At 48.0% G+C, this 21,777-nt stretch overlaps 1 protein-coding gene and 1 long non-coding RNA gene across 3 annotated transcripts in view; one reads left to right on the forward strand and one right to left on the reverse strand.

Moving 5' to 3' along the window:
* Nucleotides 1-21,777, reverse strand: part of AUTS2 (activator of transcription and developmental regulator AUTS2) — a 1,128,195-nt gene that overhangs the window by 174,115 nt on the left and 932,303 nt on the right. The gene's annotated exons all lie outside the window — the stretch shown is intronic.
* Nucleotides 4,962-11,500, forward strand: LOC140598263 (uncharacterized). The gene is made up of 2 exons (XR_012000510.1): nt 4,962-5,497; nt 11,090-11,500. It is a non-coding gene; the product is annotated as an uncharacterized lncRNA (long non-coding RNA).

Raw genomic sequence — 21,777 nt, forward strand, 5'->3', positions numbered from 1 at the left:
TAACGTCTGTCCTGCAAAGAATCTGAATTGATACTTCTCCAAAGCAGATACAAAGACGGCCAGTGAGTACATGAAAAGATGCTCAACATCACTAGTCATGAGAGAAATGCAAATCAAAATCACAGTGAGTTACCACTTCACACTCACTACAGGCACTCCAATAAAAAGCCGGGTAATAATCAGTGTTGGTGAGGTGATAGAGAAATTGGAACCCCGATGCTCTGCAGGTGTTTGGGCAAAATGGTATAAGCGCTTCGGAAAACAGTCTGGAACTTTGTAAAAAGTTAAGCTTGGAGTTACCATAACAGCCCAGCAATTCTAACTCTAGGTCTTTACCAAAAAACCCTGTACACTCAAAAACTTGTACATGATTGTTCATATTAGCATTGTTCACAGGAGCCAAAAGGTGGAAACAACATAAATGTTCATTGACTGACAAAACGTGGTATATCCACCCAACACTACGTTACTTACCTATTTTAAAAAGATGAAGGGGGCACCAGGCTGGTTCAGTCAGTGGAGTGTATGACTCTTGATCTCAGGGCTGTGGGTTTGAGCCCCATGTTGGGTGCAGAGATTACTTAAAAATTAAATCTTAAAAACAAAACAAGTTGAAGTACTGATACACACTACAAGGTGGATGGATGCTGACAACGTTACACCCAGGGAAAGAGAACGCAAAAAGTCACAGATTATATGATTCCATTTCTCTGAAATGTCCAGAACAGGCAAACTGCCACAGAGAGAGAAAGTAGACTGGATGCTAGACTCGGGAGAGGGGTGTAGGGAGAGACAGCTAATGGGCATCAGGCTTCCCTGTGGAGTGATAGGAATGTTCTGGAATTAGTGGCGATGGCGGCACAGCCTTGTGAGGGCACTAAAAATCACTGTAAAATGGTGAATTTTCTTACTAAAATAGAGTGTGAATCAGGGGCACCTGGCCGGCTCAGCCAATGGAGCTTGCAACTCTTGATCTCAGGGTTGTGAGTTCAAGCCCCACGTGGGGTAGAGAGATGACTGAAAAAATCTTAAAAAAAAAAAAAAAGAATGTGAAAATATCTCAATAAAGCTGTTATTAAGAAACACAACAAACAAAAAACCCACTGCCTTAGAGCAGTGGTTCTCAAACTTAAGCATGCAGCTGCCACCTGGGGAACTTGTTCAAACATAGGCTGCGGGGCGCCACCTCCACAGCTCCTGACTCAGTGGGTCTGGGGTGGGGTTCAGGAATTTGCTTTACTAGCAAGTCCCCATGTCAAAGGCCCTGCTGATCTGGAAGCACAGTGTGAGAACTCCTGCCCAGAGCAGTGCTTCCTCCAACCCCGCTGTATGCGGTGAGCACTGTGCAATGAAGGATGTGCTGCCCCACAGGTGACAACTCAGAAGGCCAGTCTAGCTCCTGAGCAACCCGTGTGGTTAGTGGAGCCCGTCCCTGGGCCCGCCTTACAGCTTCGCTTTCTCCCTCTCCCTACCATTCATTCCTGCACATTTCTCTTCCCTCCACCTCGCCCCTCCTGCCCCTTCCTTTTTGTTTGAATTTTTAATAAGTTATTTATTTATTTATTTATTTATTTATTTATTTATTTATTAGAGAAAGTGAGAGTGTGTGCATGAACAAGCAGGGGGAAGGGCAGAGGCAGAGGGAGAAGCACTCCCCGCTGAGCAGGGAGCCAATGCGGGGCTCAATCCCAGGACCCAGAGATCATGACATGAGCTGAAGGCAGACACCCAACCGACCAAGCCACTCAGGCGCCCCGACCCCTTCCCCTCCTATTCATACAGGTGTTGACCCTAAGGACACTACCGAATAAATATCCTGCTTGCTTGACTCTCACTCAGAGTCTGCATCGTGGTAGAAGTCATAATGTGTACAGATCATCTGGGAATCTTGTTAAAGGCAGGTGCTGGTTTGAAACATCAGGGGGCAAATCTGGGCTTCCGCATCTCTAACAAGCTCCTGTGCAGAGCTGAGGCCTGGAAGCACTCTTCTGATTCCGTGGCAGGAAGACCCTAGGAGCCATCAGGCCAAATGTCAATGGAGAAAGATATCTCATTTTATAGGTCCAGAAAGGCAGCTATCACCCTGTCCTTGAGATCGAGGCCAAGGAACTGGGTCACAGGTGAGTGTGTTTCAACAAGGCCTTTCAGGTACTTCTGGTAGCTAATCCCCTTGGACAGTGCCCAAGACCAACTTGAGTGTTACTTTCTTCTACGTGCTATTGTTACAGGCTGGCTGCAGGGCGGTACCTGGGCAGTGAGTAATGTGCATGATGCAACCAGCAGACAAGTGGTGACTGGTACCCACCACGTAGCCTATTCAGGGAACTGAAGACTGAGTGGGAAGGACACTAGAAAAATGTAGCGGCAGGGGTCACGTTGGCCTTGACTTCCACACTTTTTGTCTTCAAAATAAGAGCAGAGAGCCTACAGGCCAGTTTGTGTCTTGTTTCCAACCTGGATCATTTCATTAGAAGCTGGGAATCTGTTTTTGACCTGAACCTGTTCCTGACTTTCCAGGAGCTCCGTAACTTGTCTTTCGGTTTTTCTATCTGTTCAGGCTGACTTTGAAGAAGTGCATGGGTGACATACACCGAGAAGGTCACAAAAAGAAGAAAGGGAACTGGGAATTAGATCTTAAAGGTGTTATCAAGTGAGGCACCGTTGATGGCAACGCACCAAACACCCACTGGTTAGAAAGAGAATCCTGGGGTGAGCAAAACCCAAGCAGCATTTCTCAGAGAATGGCCATCCTTGTCCCTCCCTGTTTCTGACATCGTCTAGTTACAGCTAGCAGCAGGCAGGTGTGGGGAGGAACTGTGAATGTTGAGGAGAAACGAACAAAGTGACATTGTGATCTTCAATAATGGACCCTTAGGGAGAGTGCCGAAACTTGGCAATTTGAATTCCTTAAAGTGTACAAATTTCACATTTCCACCTGTGTTGTGTTTTCAAGAATCTGCCTATTGTACAATTTCATGAAAAATAAAAGGAGTCTGCTGTGCCTTGGGCAGAACACAAAAAGGGAGCAGTAAGTCAACAGTGTGAGCCTAGAAGTGGTTCTGGAGGTGTAAGGGTTTTCAACAGTTTTATTAGATTTTCATGGCCGTGATGACAAAACAGGGCTGGGAGGAAATGGAAAAGCCTGAGTAGAGGTAAGTTCTTAAAATTCTAGGTACCTGGAAGGGCTGAGGCTGGGGGGCACACCAAGAGCCAACGTCTTCCATACCTGCTGTCTCTCCTTAACAACAGGGAATCGTAGGTTTCCAAAGTGCTCTGTAAACTTTAGAACCCATGCAGCATTAAAGATGCACTGCTCTCCCTCTGCCACTGGCCGCCTCTTCTGTAGTGCAATGCAACTTGAATGGCACTCCCTGAGCCTACCCTCAATATGGGAGCTCTCTAGAGCAGGGAGTCCCTGCTCAGCCTGCTGAAGTATATAGTCTGTACGTAAGCAAGAGAAAGAAGTCAAGGTACAAATAAATATGATTATTCGAGGCAGTGATTATTTACCGGTGTACGCAAAACCTAGTGATTTCCCAATCTTCTGGAGCTTCTTAGAGAAATAAACACACACATCCCAATGCAGGGTTAAAAGGATTCCCAGAAACCTACACCAAAAAATACAAGAAAATTATCCTCTGAGAAGGGATTTCTCTCCAGTTTCACTGCTTCCCACAAGGGGAACAATTTCACAAGAACATTATAGTAAAGGAAACAATACGCCACCAAAGAGGAAAATAGCATCTTTATAATTACAGATTAGTTCTCAAACAAATTCCACACCTACACACTCACTCTGCTTTGGACTGCTCCGGCGAAGCTCACCCAGCACCCTCCGCTCCCGACGTTTCCAACAGCTTAACAGCTCAATCATGAGATTTCTGATGCAGAAACCCCAGACAGCAGAGCCCTCTCAAATGACCCACTCATTTCATTCTTGGGGAATGCGGAAAACAGTCACAGAAAGCAGGAATCCGGGCTAATCCCACTGCAGGGGAGTGCTGGGCTTTGATGTCTTTGGAACAACCCAATGTCAGTGTGCTAGTGTCAGAGTTTACCCAACAATTTCTAAGCCATTGCTATCTGTCTCAGACCGGAGCGAGCAGCCAAAACAAAGTCCTGCTTGGTCCAAACTGGCATGTCCCTTGGGCAGAAATTCATCTAAGGTCACATCACTTGAGCCAGGCACCCACATATGTTTCGACCCACTAATTATCCGTCAAATGGGTTTCTTAAGCGTCATGCTGGTTATTTAAATCCTACCCCATGGCTCCCCCAAGAAATAAAAAGCGCACTATAATTGTATAAACTCTTAATTAAACTGAAGAATTCAGTGTTGCCATTACCTGTCAGCAATTCACTCAATTAGGACGATAGACTCCGTCTAGTACCGAACTCCTAATTGCTTCTCATTTTCCTAGTCGGCGATCGCCACTCAGACGCGCGCAAGCAAAATCCTGCGGTGAAGCATCCTCCTTCCTTCCCGCCGCGCGGCCTCCGGGACCTCGGGCGCGGCCAGGAGTCGGCTCCTCCGCAGGCCCCGCGGCTCCAGGCTGGGGTCTCAAGGCTGCAGGCGCCCCCGGGGCTGGTGACGGGGCTGCGGTCCGCGGAGGCGCGGGAGACTCGCCCACACGGCAGCGGGTATCCAGCGCGGGAGGACCCCGCAGCCCGCGCCCGCGCCCGCCCGGCTGCAGACCGCCGGCTCGGAAGCGCCCGAGGTCACGGCGCGCAGGGGAGGCGCCGGGGGAGGCGCCGCGGGGCCGGGCGGGCAGGTGCCGGCGTCCGCGCCATCGCCCGCGGTCCTCGGGCAGCGGGGCAGCGCCCGGCCTCTCGCAGGCGGGGCGGGGCGGGGCGGGGGCGCCGGGGCGGGGCGGGGGCGGGGGCGGGGGCGGCGCTGCCGCGGGCGGCTCCCGAGCGGGCGTCTCCGCCGAGCCCCGCGCCCCCGCCCGCCCGCCCGCCCGGCTCCACCCGCGAACTCGGCGCCGCTCGCGCTCGGGCCCCGCGCTCCTAATCAGCCCGGAGAGAGACACCCGCGGAGGGGACACGGGACGGTCTATCCCGGCCCGGGGAGGTCCCCGCGGTGCGCGCGCCGATTGGCTGCGGCGGGGGCCGGGCGTGCGGGCCGGGGTGTGCGGCCCCGCGGGGTGAGCGCCCACGCGGCAGCCTCGGCTCCCGGCCGGCGCGGGGGGGCAGGCGGGGACGCGGCCTGGGAAGCCGGGGCGGCCCCAGGCGCGCTGAGGCTTGGGGCTGCGCGACAGGTCGGTGGTGGGCGCCTGGGACCACGGACCCGCCCCACCCGTCCCGAGTGCTGCTCTTCGAGACACGCTCCTTGCTGCTCCTGCTCGGGGTTTTAGACGTCACAGTCTGTACTGGGGTCTTCCGCTTGACAGTGGGCTCAAGCCATTTACAGCCAGAAGAGATTCCGAATGAAGTATTTTCTCTGACTTCATGGTACAGAGGAGGAACGGAAGACGCAGGGGCGCAGGGACGTGGGAAGGTGAGTGGGTGGAAGGCTGCGGGCCACAGGCCTCCTCCTAAGCATGTCTCAAGAACTCCAGGCCGCCCTTGTGGCCCGCCCTCCTTGCAGAGAGCCCCAACCTTGGAGACGTGCCCAGGAATGCAGCCCAGCACCAGATGCATGCAGTTTGGGTCACCCACGACCAGACGCTGGTGAAGTCAGGGAGCATTATCTCCATCGTATACATTAAGAAGGGAGGCTTGGCATGGTTTAGAGACATCCTTGGGCCTGGGCTGGTAGGTGACCGAGTGGGCATGCAAACCCAGCCCTCTACTTGCTGAGTTTCAGCCACAACACCTCAATGGCCTTCACCGCGGAGGTGTGTGTGTGTGTGGGGGGGCACTTGCAAATATCACCAGGCCCCTAAAAGAGGCTGCTTCAATGCCAGCTTGCATGTCTGCCCACCAAGCAGCAGTTCTTACTGCCCGCCCCATTTTTGGTGGTTCTGGACACATTTATCCCTCACTAAAGTTACTGCACTCACCCACTCCTAGCACCCTTTCTGCTGTCTCTAGTCTGACCTTTGCAACTTCTCTCCATAGAAATGGAAGGAAAGTATCAAAGTGGGGTAGACAGAAGCAGAAGCTGCAGAGAGCTTTTCCTTTGCACTCAGGACCAGGGAGCTGCCAAAATTGTTATCTGTGGTCTTTGAATGCACAAATTCAAGAAGGGCTTCTGACCTGGTTGCCTCGTGTCTGGAATTTGAATTTACAGAGCTCAGCACCTGAACCACTCTTATGTTTCTGAGCAGGGATCCAGTACCTGCTATCAAAGCACAGGTTCTCAAAGTGTGGTCCCTGGACCAGCATCATCTGGGAACTTGTTACAAATTCAAGTCCTTGGACCCAACCTCAGACCTACCTGGGCAGAAACTCTAGGGCGGTGGGACCCACAGCCTGCATTCTTACAGGCCTTCCAGACCATTCTGGTGCATGCACAAGTTTGAGAACCACTGGTTTCAGCCCCAGTCAGAGCTCTGCTGGGGGGTGGGGGGGGTATGAATAGATTTGGGCATGTCAGTTTTTCTTCTCATCACTCTTTAAGATCACTGGCCTGACCCCATCTTCAGTTCATTTCCAGGCTAGAGGTCACAGGAGTAAGGGCTGGCTGCTGGGCCACTCATGTAGTGTGCCTGCCCTGCTGGCCTATGTACTGAGGTCACAGGGGGAGCTTTAAAAGCAGCCAGATGTTACTGTGGAGAGACCCTGACACTGAGGGGAACAAGCCTCCTATCCCCACTGAGGGGACCTGTGGTCCAACTGCACCCAAGGACTCAGCTTTCCCATCCATTCAGTGGGAGAAGCAGTCCCTCACTTGCCATCCTAGGTTTGGTGGTGACTCTACAGCACTTTGTACCTTAGGGAGAAAAATAAAGTGTGGTTGATAACATACAGGGCTTGCTGAATCCCTGCTCCATGATCTCCACTAATTAAGGGATGCGCCACCTGCGGCACTGGACTAGGGTCTCCAGCTAGCATCTGGCCTTGATTTGAATGGGAAGGCAGGATGCTCAGCTTTGAACATCATTCAAATGCAGGTCTTCTGGGTGGTGCCGCCTCCCCCCACGTGGATGAGGACTGAGTAGGGAGTGCAGTGGATAATACTCCTGTCTCGGTTCCGGTCTTTATGGACTCACAGGTCCTTCACTTGTGAAATACTACATTCTCATTTAATAAAATATCAAAAAAATATTACCAGCTTAGGTTATTCAGTGCTTAGTGCATGCCAGGAAGCATTATTCGTAGTGCCTTTGTGTTAATGCCTCAGAACACCCCAACGAAGTAGGTGTTGTTATCCCTATTTTACAGGTGAGAAAGTGGAATTATAAACATGTCAAAAAGACCTGTCCAAGGTCACTGAACTGTTGAGTGGCAGACCTGGGTTCAAACCCAGGCAGCGTGGCTCCCAAACCCAAGTCCCTTAACTGCAGTGTTAACACTGCAGTGCTCGTGGCAGAAAGTTAAGAGAAAGAAAGTCCACTCTGTTCTTCCCTCAGTGATTCATATCGAATAAACACACAAACACGTAGGCTATATTGCTGACAGATGTGGATATTTTTTAGTATGTGTTGAACTTTCTAAATGTTATCAATGACCTAGTATTACATTTGAAACCTGCATCACTATTTTAAAAAGATTAGAGAGACAGCAAGAGAGAGAGAGAGAGAGCATGTGAGCAAGGGGAAAGGCAGAGGGAAAGGGAGAGAGTCCCAAGCAGACTACCCCTCTGAGCACAGAGCCCTGACTCAGGGCTCCATCTCACAACCGGCCCTGAGATCATGATCTGAGCCGAAATCAAGAGTTGGATGCTCAACCACCTGAGCCACCCAGGGGCCCTGAAACCTGCATCATTTTCAATCGCTCTTATTTTTACAGACTAGAATGTCTTTGGAGGGCTCAGCCACGAGGGGACCCTTGAAACTCCCAGGAGGCTGAGAGGTTTGTTTCTACATGTTCGGTAGGTGCATAGTTTTGAGAGCTGTGCCAACTGCAGTGCCTGCCACACTGAGGGATGTTGGATTACCTGCTCAGCAGTCAGGTCCAGGTGAGAGAGGGGCCAGCAAACAGTGTGCAGGCATGCGTGGCCTACAAAGTGTGCAGCAGGCGGCAGGCAGGAGCAAGGGCACCAGGTGCTTTAAGGACACGTGGGTCATCCTGTCACCAGGGAGCAAGACATCCCATCAGAGTGGGCTGGTATGGCTCTCAGAACTCCTCCCCCCAGCAAATGGGGGAGGGCATGGCTTATGAAGTGAAAGCTTCTAAATGGGCCACAGCAGATCGGGTCTGGCATACCACATCCAGTGAACCCTGGCATAAGGTCACATCCAGGGGCACCCACTCTTCCTCGATTGCTCTCATGGTTTCCCCAGTCCAGTGGGGTGGGCAGGGAGACATTAGCACTGTTTTCTTCTGAGCCTTACAGAAGCAGAGACGTGTATTGAAGTCATGATTGGAGGCCCGCCTGGGCAAGAGTGTGCATTTGCCATGCATGTTGCTAATCTACGTAAATCTGGACAAGGAAACATTCACTACGGTTCACTTTAACCCTGAAGCCAGTTAAATAAAAGCAATTAAGCAGGCACTCTACTTATTAAAAGTGTCACAAATATCTATACAATGAAACTAAACTCACAGAGCTCTCCCAGAAAAGATGCAGCACATCAGGAAAACCACACGGTACAGAACTAGTTTGCTTTCTGGGAGGGTTTTATATTCACAGCTACAGTGTATGTGTGTTACAACTGGGAAATCTGTTACGTTTGGTTGACAACTCAGAAAGGGTTTCTACATTCCTGCCATAGCCCTGGGAGGAGAGATTATTTTCATGTATTTAGTCATAAGGGCTCTAGTATATTTATGACTTAACAGAAACTTCTTTTCTGTCATACAAATATAAAACGATGATGACTGGCTCAAAGGTCTGCACAGACAAGCTCAGGGATAAGGAAGCTACCGTATTAGTCAGACGCTACCTTTCTCTTGAAACAAATCTTCACGGCTGCCACGCTTAGTATTGTGTGGCTTACGAGTCCCTAAAATAAAGGAACAGTGTGCCCCCAAAGAACTGGCAACTGAGGTAACTGGGAGACAGTTAAGAACAAGTGATTCGCACTCAGAAAGACCCTAGCTCTGAAGCTTACTCAGACGCCAGCCCTGTGGACTTGGCAAATCACATCGACCTGCCCACGCACTGGTGTCCTGTGGGGCAGATGGGCCCCATGTCACTCCCCTGGCAGGCCTCTGTGAGGGTAAGTGCAGTACCCAAGGAAGGCGCACAAAAGCCAAGGAGAACTGCCCTCCGGCTAGAGGGGCTTGTCAGTACTTCCCAGAGTCCAGGGTTCCCTGTGGCAGGGACTCTGCAGATACAGAAATGCACAGACAAGCCCCTGGCCACAGCTCGGTGAGGCCACTGTTAACCTAAGCGCAGCTGTTTGCCACCAAGTTCCAGGCACAGCGTGAACATGTAGGCCACAGAGGCCCAGTGGGTCATGCCTCTGCAGACTGCTCTCACTCTTTTTGAAGAGGGAAAGAAATGTTTCTAGGCTCTGTGGGAGGGAATGGTGGGGATGTTCTGGTGGCTAGCAGCCAAGTAGGGAGCTGGAGGGGAAGAGGAGGCTGCTTCCATGAGAGGCTTTGTCACACAGGCCTGAGAATCACTCCTGTCCCTCCCAGAATACCCCTAGAGCTTGAGGGGATGAGCTAAGGAATGGAAGCTGAACAGAAACTATTGTCTTAGCTCCATTTCTTTGTAGGCCATTTTGTTCCCCATTGGGGTTTTGCAAACAAATGGGCTTGCTTTGGATTCCTCATCCTGCAAGTCCAGATGACAGTCTGGTTCCCAACATACTCTGTCCACACGCGGCCCCCACCTCTCCCACTGGGAGAGCTCAGGTCTCCTAGTCCCCACTTGGGGAAGGAATGGAAGGAAATCCACCCTAGGCCCTTTCTCCGTGCGCCTGGAAGGAGCGGGCGCACTGCCCAGCTCAGCCTAGTAGTGCATGCTTAGGAGGCCATGCTCCTCACCACCACCGCCTCCACCACTGGAGGCCAGTGCTGGGGGACAGGACCCCCACCCGCTGTGGGAGCGCCCACCTTCCTACCGGTGCTGTCGCCATAGGAAATGCTCCAGAGGGATTCTGGAGGACACGGGGTAGCTGACAAATGTTTCAAAGTAGATGCTTCACTTTCAGGAAACGTAAGCTTTGTAACCCCCGCTACACAGACCAGTCTGGATCTGCTTAGATCTCAGAATGGAAGGCTTTCTAAAGGAAAACTCCAGAAATACCTGAATTCAGATGTAAAAAACTGTGCGAGAATCAAGAACAAAGCCAGGGAAAGCAGAGGGAGTGAGTAACCTTTCATTTCAAGCTGCTTTCCCCGCTAGAGATAGTCATGATCTGTGCAGCACTATTTGATGCAAATGCCTCTACGAAAAGAGCCAGTGGATAATAGATAAAAAGATTATCTGTGACATTACAAAAAAATGAAAGTTTAAAAATGGCTACAAGTCCCTTAAAAAAAAATCCTAAACTTTATTCAGTCTTGTTGAAAGGCAACAGCAGCACTGTGCTTTATTCAGCCCCTGGGGCCCCTGTCTCTTCCGCCATTGTTCTAATGCCTCCACCAGCTCATCAGTTTTCAAAAATCTTTCCTGCTGGTTTCTCTTTGCTGGAAACATAAGGTCCGAGAAGCTATCACAGCCCTGTTTCTTTTTCCTAACTTCACTCTGATGCTAGAAATTCAAGTGCCGCAGCTTCTGCCCCTCTCTCTTCCCTGCTCTGCTGTCCCCCTCTGTGCTAAACCACCGGCTGCACACTTGATTTAACAGATGAATTACAGATTCAAGGCATGGGTTTCCAGGGCAGGGAAGAGTCTGATTTTTGTCCAGGTCTCTCTTGATTGGCTCAGCATGGAAGTCTTTCATTTAATGGGCCAGGTCCTGCTGAGAACACCTCTGCTGGCACCACACCGATTTCTTTCTTTGCTGGAGAGAGGAGCAGAGATCGTAAAGAGAGATTTTCCATCTTCCAGATTTCTGGTGTGCTCACTACATATCTTTCTTTTCAAACAGAGCATCATGAGTATAACCCAAGACTCCGGGAAACATCCGATTCATTTGACCAGCCATCTTTGATCTCAAAGCTGGCGAGGCATGGAAGGACTGTTTGGAACACCTAGGCCATGAAAACATGCCTTTCTTTGTCTTCCACCCAAGGAGGAGGCAGCATGGTGTGGCAAGGCATTGCCAAGGTCTGCGGTTGGACTACCTAGTTCAAATCCCAGCTCCACCACCTGCTTGCCAGGCTGACTTTGAGCAAGTTCCAGTGCCTCAATTTCTGCACTTGCCAAACACAAAAGATTATTACATTGAAGTATGTGAAGCTGCCGGCATTTGACTGTTTTTGAATACAATGAGATTAGACCCAATCATCTAAAGCTGCTGATATGTGACTGTTTTTGACATATAAAAATGGCAATTTCACACGGCTGATCTGGTGTGTGGTATGCCCTCAATATAGGTCAGTTGTTGCGGTCTCTGTAAAGAGGCTCATATCAACCACTGGCTCTATGCAGATCACTATACCAGGTGCCCAAAGTATGGGGCTCCTAGGTAGCTCAGCCAGTCAAGCCTCCAACTCCTGATCTCAGGGTTATGAGTTCAAGCCCCAGGTAAACAACCAAACATAAAAGGCCCAAACCAAAGAGCTGCTGGCTTGCCAAGGACCACTTGCCCGTGTGAAAGAGTACTAACAGCACAGTGGGTACGAGAAGATGTGTGCTCAGGCCAAACCCTACGTTCTCATGCCTCTAGGTCCTCAGGTCTAATTTCCTCTTGAAAAAGCATTCCCATGTGGAATCCCTTCTCTTTCTGGGGGCCATCTTACTCACTCATAGCAGCTTTCATAAGCTAGTCAGTATGACTAGGACTTATGCCTACACCTACTTGACAGAAATTCTGGAAATATGCTTGAAAATACACATCAGCTGTAAAGATCAAAAGTAATGGGGAGAAGGGGGAGCAGGTCCTCTCTTTGCCCAGAAGTATAGTCTCTGGGGGCCAGACAATTCTGAGATTGGGACTAGAGGCGGTTATGGTGTTTGCCAAGGAAGGTTCAAGCCTAAAAATGCAGTCTCCTGGGCAGAAGGAAAGCTTCCTCAAGATTATTCCAGGAGGATTCCCTCAGATTTCTATGATTCTTTGGGCCAGCACAAAGTTCTCCAGTGGATGCCATGTCACCTGGCCCTGCCCCTTGAAGGCTTTCCCTAAGACTGCACATTTTTCTTTGTACCCTTGGGTATCAGTGTTCTCCCCGAGGTAAAATACAGAGCCTAATTCCTGCTCCTGGCAACCTCCTCTCTAGAAGCCAACAGCAATTCTTGAAATGCTGGACCTTAAATATAATCTCCCCCTTCACTATATACACATACCCTCTTACACTTTAATGCAATCATTTCCTCTCCACGTTGACCTAATCATAATTATCTTGAAAGCTATTTTAAGTTAAGAAATATTTTTGCCTCCAAAAATAAAGGATAAGATAAGAATACATGTAAGGAAGACAGCCTCCATCCAACTGAAATATATATTTTGAATACCTTTTCACAGAGACACTATCACTAATTTGATTACTTATTATGCATAGTATGGTATTTACACTTTTGCTATGTCTGTGCATAATTTTTTTTAAATTGTGTGGTCTTGTTCTGGACTTTTTTGGAACTTGATTTCATCGGTTTTGTTCAGTCTGTATCCTATAACTTTTCAGCAAGATTCTGATTCATGGGGCCATTCAAGGCTTGTAAATTACCTTGAATGAACTGGCAAGCTGTGGGGTGATAGCTAGGATGACTATATCATGTCACAGTCAAACTGAGGTGTTCTTAAAAGTGGAAGGGGGGCTGCTAACAACTATGCCACCCATAAAACTGGACTGTCCCAGGCAAAGCAAGACATATGGTCATCTTAGTGGTGGCAGGTCAGTTCCTGCTTTAATATGTGTGATTAGCTTGACCAGTTGGAAGCCTTTGCCACAAGTTTCCAATGGGCCTCTCAGAATGAGTCAGTTAGTTTGTGCCTTTTATCTTTTTTTTTCCAGCAGCAAGCTGTTACTGGGACCCCCACTTTCCTCATTAATAAATGGAGATTCTGGAAGCGGAGGGGCCTCTGAACACCATTCTTGTTGCCCCTCTGGTGCCTGTCTGTGTTGTGGAGCACCAACAGTCCCGCGGGAAGCCATGGAGCCCTGCCAAGGAGCAGAGCATCGTTCCTGTGTGTCAGTCTGCTGCTTCCACATCAGGGCAGGGACAGGTGGCTCTTCTCAGGCCCTCCCAAAGCTGACCGGTCAGGCTCTCCAAGTGCTTTTACACACAGCATCTTAATAATCCTGTTCCTATGGAAATGAGCCTTATTGCTCATCAGGTTTTCTCTCTGCTCTCAACTGGTTAGTGATGTACCCCTCAGATTTGAAATTATGCTGAATTTGATATTTGCTAAGTAAGTAAATAGAGCCAAAAAGTATCAGAGGAGTCAGTAATTTTAGCTTCCCTTTGAGGGAAAAAAAAAATCAGACCCTGAGCTTCTTGAATACTTTGAGAAGCAGAGCGTGGAGGTGCGAGAAGAAGCTATCAGCACTTCGGGTGGGGCTGGGCCAAGGTCATGTGTCCAGTGCAGGGTGGGGTGGGGGCAGGTGCACGTGTCTGGAAGTAGGGCAGCAGAGATGGGGGCATGCCAGCCTCCACCAGGGCTCCGAGGTACATGCCTTGCTCTTTGGCTCAGCCTGGCGGGATGGGTGACTTCAGAGGCCAGACCGGTGCTCACAAACCCAGATCGGCGAACCGGTCATCTGTAGAGGGGCTCTGAGCCGCCATACACATGGCTTTCTGGGGCCTACGTCTGTGCGGCCTCCCGGCCTGGCTCTGGTGTGCTGCTCGCTCCGGCTTAGGGATCCGCCTGCCCCCCAAGATGCCTCCCTCATTCTGGCTCTGTGTCTAGGCATTAAGATGCACAGCCATCTCATCAAGGCCTGTTCCCTCCCAAATTGCATTTGACCAGTTTCATTTCTGCCTGAAATTAAAACATGGGATTTATCAATCCCAAACTGTCACAGCGTGAATGAAACCCTAGAAATAAATCCAGTCTAATGACAGAATGATCCCGAGACCTCAGTGGGAAACAAGATACTTTGTTTAATAATTATCAGCCTCTTTCAGAGCCTGTCTGCCAAAGCTGTGGTGTCAAAAGCAGCAGAGAGAAGAATTTTTCCCCTAGATTTCATCCTGAGAAAGACTGAAGCCATTTAAAACCAGGCTGGATGCTTTTGATTTACATTTCTGATATTAAAAGCAGAGCGGCTGTCTGCATTTATGCTACAAGGCATTGCTTCAGAGCAAAGAAACAGGGTGGTGGCAGGGATCCAGTTTACTAATGAACAAGCTTATCTGGAGGAAAACAGCTTTTCACACCGTAACAAACAATGAACACCTCTTAGATAACAAATTCAATGGCAAAAATATCGCATTGTACATGTCACAGTCCTATAATTTAATGGAGGCACTTGCAGCATTAGTGGTTTACATTAATTTTTAAAATTAATTTTGTTTGGCCCGCAGGGAAAATATTTTCTTTTTTGTGTCTGATATCCTGCAGCTCATTAACACTGCTTACTGCTGCTCTACAATACTATCCATAATCGTCCACTTGGTAGCCAGAGGCCATTTTTTAAAGACAGAAAGCTGGAAGAGGGGCAGAAAGCAGGCTGTTCTGCTCCCTTCTACAAAGAAAGACTCGCAGCTTGACAAAGCTGCCCAGCAGCCCAGGAAGCAGAGGCATCTGGAGGCCTTTGAACTGGGCGGGTACAGGTGTCAGCGGTCTTGGGGATCTTACTGCCTCCATTCACCATTGCTTCCCCCAAAGCAGTGGCTCTGTGACTGATGATGCTCAGAACCATCTGGGCAGTATGGGTAAAGACAGAGATCTCACCAGGCCCCACTTTCTATCCATGAATCATCTGCTGGGCCTGTCACCTCTCCCATGAAGGGGTTAACTACCGGCTACCGAGAAAACAGGCCCCCTCTCCATCTGCCTGGGGCATGGAGATCAGGGAATTCACTGCTAATCACTGCGGTTGTGATTTCTGATTTCAACTGGCAGCAAAGAGAATTGAACTGGCGTCCCCTGAGAGCAGCCAGCTCCACAAGGCAGACCTCGAGCTTGTTAAGCTGTGGTGCTGCCATGCGATTATCAATTTTAAATTAATCTCCCCAGTCTCTTTAAAGTGGTTGCTAAAAATATAATCTCTGGGATATCTTACAGTAAGACTTAACTAAAGGGAAAAATTTGGATAATAATTAAGTGCTTCCCTCCATCTAAGCTTCCTGTAAAACACTTCTGGAGACTTGGATAATCCACCGGCAGCAAGAAGGCCAGCCAGGGACAGTCTCAGGGTGTGAGTGAGCTGGCTTATAAGTTACACACTTTCCCTAAATAAAACTTAAATGGGCAGTATGCTTTTGGACAAAGGTTAAAGATACAGTACTACACAGTATTAAAACAAATCCTTCCCTATTTTTAACCCAAAGAGGTTTGGGAGGGGAAGCCAGAAAAAATTGTCTAGACATACTTTTGCTAAGCTCACGAGGGAGTTGTTACAAATTCACTTTACAGGGACATAATCAAGGTTATATATACAACACTTTTTTTTTCTTTTTTTTAAGGCAGCACCATGGTGGGACAATTTGAACAGAGATAGGAGGAGTTCCTAGCCCTAAGGCAGGGGCTCTCTGTGGAAATACCTCTGGCCCTGTAGAGGGTCCAGTCAAAGCAGATGCGGTTTCTAAGAGCCACTAGAAACCATGAAGAAGAAGGAAACCAACAGCGATCCATTAACAAAACACACCATTCCGCGCACTGCAGCTTTCTGCCAGATGAAAAGGCGAGTCTACACCTGGAATCCTGGGAAGTGGCAAGTCTCAAGTGGCCCCTGGGGGAACACCAGTGGTAATTTTCTCTTCCCCTTTCGCTGACCTTCCTGTTTCTCTGGGCAGCATGGTGGGAAGACTGGGTCATTAAAAGCAAGAGCACACGAACAACTTGACGGGCTTTCTCCATGAGGTGGCACAGCTGGGGAATGCAGGCCCACAAGACCTGGAGGAAGCCCTCTCAGGCTCCCTGGTGCTTTGGCCACTCAGCTTGATAAAGAGGACTGGAGTGGGTGGGGGAAATGGGGAGACAAGGCAAGAAGAGGTGGGAGAAGGATGCAGGTCTCAAAAGGGCCAAGAACATAGACTTTCAAGCCATTTCCACATCACCACGCTGTGCCTTCTTTTAATGACGACCATAAAGAAAACCCCCAACTTTGTAAAATTTCATTGATTCAGTACCTTCCTTTCTTTGATAAAAGCATAAAAAGCATAAAAAACATAATGCATTACCTCTACTAACAACTAGATGTGTGACTTTGGAAAAGCTACTTAATATCATGGACCTCTGTGGTCAAAGAAGTGGGTTGGGTATGACCAGCTCCAGAATTCCGACTATATTATTCTGGGTAAAAGCAAATGCTGTCACACACAGGCCAAAGCTCAATTTGGGCCCAGCCTTGACCAAGGGATGAAAAACAGAATGGAGAACTTTAAGATAGACACATTTGAACCATATGAACAATGTAAAATATAAGGGCTTTAAAAAAAAAAAAAAGTCAACTATACCATAGCAAATGATTGCCAGAACAAAGATGAAATAAAAGGGATTGTAAAGTATTTTTCACACAGGTGGAAGGTTCTTCAAACCTTTGCTGAATGAAAATATAGCTCTCTGGGACGCGGGGTCTGCCTCTGTTAAAGCTCTGGTTAGGTGGGGAGGAGGGGGTTGGACAGTGAACATGTCTGCGGTGGATCACAAACAGGGTTTGAGACAATTCGTGCGTATTTCATCTTTGCTGGCCCAGGGAATCTTGACTTCAGCTGTTGTTGTTACAGATCTACTTGGAAATCTGATGAAAGCCACGTACCTTCTTCTGAGGCGAATGTACAAGTACACAAATAAACAAAACTTTAAACACATGTTCACTGGAGCCCAGGGCTCCCTGGAGCTCATCCACAGATTCCGCAGTGGTGTATGAATCGCAGATAAAACCTCCTGTGTTAGGTCCAGACACTAGAACATCTGTTTGCTCTCCCATTGCTTTGGAGGTTTTAGAGTTCCCATTTTCTCAAGAAGAAATTTATTTTTCAATTAAAAAATAACCCGACTCTCCCCATAACCCAAGCAATTGTACAGGGAGTCCAGCGTGTTTCGCCAGAGAGCAGAAGGTTGATAAAGAGAAGACCTGAAGGTGTGGCCCTAATGGCCAGGGTACCTCCAGAGGGAGGGTCTGGATCCTATGCCTTCACTTGGAACCCTTTTATCCACTGGAGAGAATTCTTCCCAGCAAATAAGAAGGTGTCCCCCCACTCCACTGGAGACTGCCCTCTTTCTGACCTATTTTATCCACCTTTTTGACCTGCTTTCCTTCCCGAAGAACTAATAGGAAATGCAGCACTGGGCGAGGGGGAAGACGGGCAGGAAGCACCCTCCTGGAATGTCAATGATGCCAAGGCATGCACACCTACCCCATTCCCATTCAGCAGGCAGCCAAGCTCCTGCACAGGGCACATCTGCATAGTTTAAGGTCAATATGAAACCAGCCTGGCTTCCAGTGCCGAAACTCCACTGTTTTCAGGGGTTGCGAGAACAAAACTGTCAAGGATGTTCACTATAATTGGCACTGGGCTGCTGGCAGCTAAAAGATGGAAATTTTCTTTGAGACTCAATGTATTATCGAGAAGTATGGCTCCACCAAGCCAGTGCTGGTGATTTTCAGAGGCACTGTATTGAAGATGCCCACATCACTAAAATGGTTGGATCTTTGGGGGTCTGCATCCTGGCAAGGAAAGCATCTTAGAGGGTGTCCTGCTGACACCATAAACTTCACCGGCCTGCAGAGCAGCCGGGCCTCCTCTGTAATCTTCTGCTTCTTCCTTCCAGGCTGATTATGAATCATGCTTGAAGAGGGGACAAATGGTGGCTGAGGGCGGGTTCTCCCCCACTTCCCACTCCAGCCAATCTCCCACCTAAACGGGTCCAAAACCCTCTCCTCCACAAAGTGACAAACGATGCACTAAATCAGTGGAACTGTGAATTCAATCACTTAAGCCTGAATGGAGAATGCCCTACAAGATGGATTCCATCACATTAAATACCTTGACTCATGTCGGGAGAACGCAGTCTACAGACCACAGGAGGCACAGCCTGAAAAATGATTTATTAATTGCACCTATTCTGTCTTATCTCTGGACACTTGGAACTCATGTCTTCGACACTTATGAAGATGTGATGGAATGTTCCATCAGTAGAGATGTGAACAAGACTGCTAACCTGATTTCTGAGGTGCCAAGGCAAAGAGGAAGAAACAAGACAGCACCAATTTTTTATTAGCAAATTGCTTAGGGAAGAGAATTCCATTGTTTCAAGGAAAAAAAATCCTTAGGAGCTGAACTGTTCATCTCAATTATGGTTGGATTATTATTTGGAAAGATTAATATTTGCTAATGTGACATTTATCAGCACCGTATATTGAGACAGGAAAGTTGCCAAATCTGAGTTTTCCAACATGTGCCTCCTTGATTGTTATTTTTTTTCCCGAAGAAAAGAGAATAGACCTTAGGAGTATTAAAATTGTTAGTTTGGTTTTGGCTAACAGCATCCTTGACCAAGTAAGCATCCAAGGGAAAATAATTTACTGGAAGGTATGTTTCAATGTCACAGATAGGCTTTATTTAAAAAAAAAAGGGGGGGGGGAATGAAGAGAATATGGCTGTGGACAAGAACAGCTTCATGAGGTCTGACTGTGGAATGGCCTTATGTCTTAACTCTCTTAGAACTTGGAAAAATGAGTGAAGAAGGTGCTGTGCTTTATTTTATAATTAACTCAATGGCCAGTCTACCAGTAGCTTAATGTTTCAGTGCTGTAGTTAACTCTCTGTATAGTTGGAAGAATAAGAATTATTTTGGCAAGATGGGGTGAAACGTGTCCCAGACCAGAGTGAGGCTGTTTGATTCCTAGGGCCATCTTCATCTCAGGTAGCTTCATCTGTCAAGAGAGAGACAGTGGGGCCAGAAAATGCACAGTGCTCATACCTCTACTTCATGCCATATTCACGGCAGACATCACGAGTCAATCCAGCCTTTGGCTCCTTTTGGCCCAGAGCTCTCAACACGGCCATCCAGGCAGCCACCTGGAGACTAGCACTAGGGCAGCTGAAACCTGTCAGGCAACACTAGCCTAGATGAGCTTGAAGGCTCTTTCTAGCTTTACATTTTTAGGGAATCTTCTGTAAATTATTTTCATACCCTGCTGGAGGTCTACTGGGGATAAAAGGTATATGGACAAAAGACCATTTTATGAGTTTACCAGAGAGGGGAAAAAATGGAAAACATGGCTTAGTGAATTGTTTTCATGGCTCCAATGATTGGAGAAACAGAAAAACAAGGACTGCCACGCTTGAGAGTCTCCAGAGCCCCAAAACTCCCTATGCCCAGAGCTAGGTAACTAACTCTCACCACAGCTGAGGCTGTACATCAACTTGCATAGCACCCTTGTCTATAAGCCCAAAGTGCCAATGGCCTCAGACAAGTCAACACCAGTTTAGTTAGCTAGAGTGGTACTAGGTAATGTGGTGTATCATTTAGCCTGCCTTGGATCAGGAAGGATTTAAGGTAGCTTTCAAGATAATGGAAAGAAAAATCTTTGAAAAATTACTGGTAGATGAGAAGGACGAAGAAACAAGGTACATAGGTATAGTCATGATAAGAATGAGGTTTGTCTGCCAGCTACCTGTCATTTATAGCACGAGGGCAACAAAGCCAGCTCTAGGCTTCCAGCAGCTACTGGAAAGAGGGAAATCTCCTCAGTTGTAGTTCATGGAAGTCACCAGATACAGAGAGAGTGTTCAGAAGAAGTCCAACTATTCCCAACTCTACATCCAGAGGGCTATTTCTCCCCAGAGTCTACAGAAAGGAAACAATACACAATGTGCAACACGGTATTTTGCCACATTTGTTTAGAAGCTGGCAATGAGTTTCATGTGGGCTGTTGCTATCCCAAAGCAGAATGCAGTGAAAGTGAACTCTGGTTCTCTGGTACTTTGGCTTACTCCAGAGGATGTGCAGTACTATTTCCCAAACTACACAGTCCAAGGGACCTATGAAATGTTAACAGGTATTTAAGGCCAAACCTGTTTGGTGAATGCAGCACACTATCACCATGCCCAATCCCACCCTTCCAGATAAGTTTGCTTAATTTGATTTAATCAATAATTCTAAAGATTTTATTTTTAAGTCATCTCTACACCTAACATGGGGCTTGAACTTACAATCCTGAGATCAAGAGTCACATGCTCTCCTGACTGAGCCAGCCATAATTCTAAACCCCATAACTCTAAACAAAACCCTCTATCCTAGGTACATCTATTAATGTCTTATGGGGAACTAATACCAGGAAACATTTCAGAAAAATGCCAATCTAGAAGAAAAGGATTGTATATTTTTAAAGAATTTTTCTGAAACATGTCTCTCAGTGAAGTTTTGAGAGCTGCTGGATGGCAATGAGTCTGAGAGGTGTTTCCTGGTGATTATCCAGGTGTCAAGTCTCAATTGCCAGTTGGAAGGGAATGCACGTGCCCCAACAGATAGCCATGCTGGATATATGGACAAACCAAGACTCTAAGAGCTGTTAAGTCCAACCTTCTAACTGTTAGAAGGTTCCATAACGTCCCTTCTACACTTCCTAAAGGGAAATGCTACTGTGGGTCAAGGACAAGGTGGCGTCTTCAAGGACAGACAAAAGGTCCCTGTGATAGAGGGAGGGCAGAGTGGTTGTATGTGAGTTGAGCCAGGACTGCACCTCCTCTGGATCTCCTGGATCCCTCTGTTTGGCTCATTTCTCTTTTTAATTTCAGGGGCCCAGAGGAGAGCAGCCACTAGGCTGGCCACTCAGTCCAGGCATCATAGTTTGGAGTAAGGGGAGCCACTGAAACTTATGGTCCAGTGGGGGATTAGACTTGAATTTGGGACCCAAGACTCAGCTGGTAATAAAATAACATACATCTATCTATAGTCCCCTTTGGAAACCTAGGAGGCCAATTAGGGATTTGGATCCCCGATGCAGTTTCTCTTGAAAACTCAACTAACAGGAGTCTTCTAAGCCACCATATATATGAAGAATTATGATCTACCCACCAACTGGAGATAATGCTACTGTCTTTCTCCAAAAGTAATTACTACCCCTAATCTGAAACTTTAAAATAAAATATCTACCAAACAACGACAAAGCAAACCCTTAACGAGAGGCACGGCAGGACTGTCATCAAGCATGCTGGGTGGTACGCTAGCAGGCGCGGAACAACCCAACAGTGTATTACGGCAGGTTATTTCTGAAGTTCCCGTGATGCGCTCCTAATGGGTATAAGGATGTGCTGACTTCCAAAGTGGGACTGACAGGCCCGCAGTTAACTGTCATTTCCATCACAGACTTAATAGCTTTGCCAGGCATCCTCCCAGCAAACGAAGAGAAGAAAGGTCTTGCTATATGACAGCATTCAAAAAGAATGCATGTGAATGCCATTATGGTATTGAAAGTGTCAGGTGCCAGCAGAAGGGCCCTGATCAGACAGACAAGCATCGGGCTGCATGCTTTAAGGTTATTTGAAGCCTGTCATTTC

Source organism: Vulpes vulpes, chromosome 3 (genome assembly GCF_048418805.1).
Source record: "Vulpes vulpes isolate BD-2025 chromosome 3, VulVul3, whole genome shotgun sequence".
Taxonomy (NCBI): Eukaryota; Metazoa; Chordata; class Mammalia; order Carnivora; family Canidae; genus Vulpes; species Vulpes vulpes.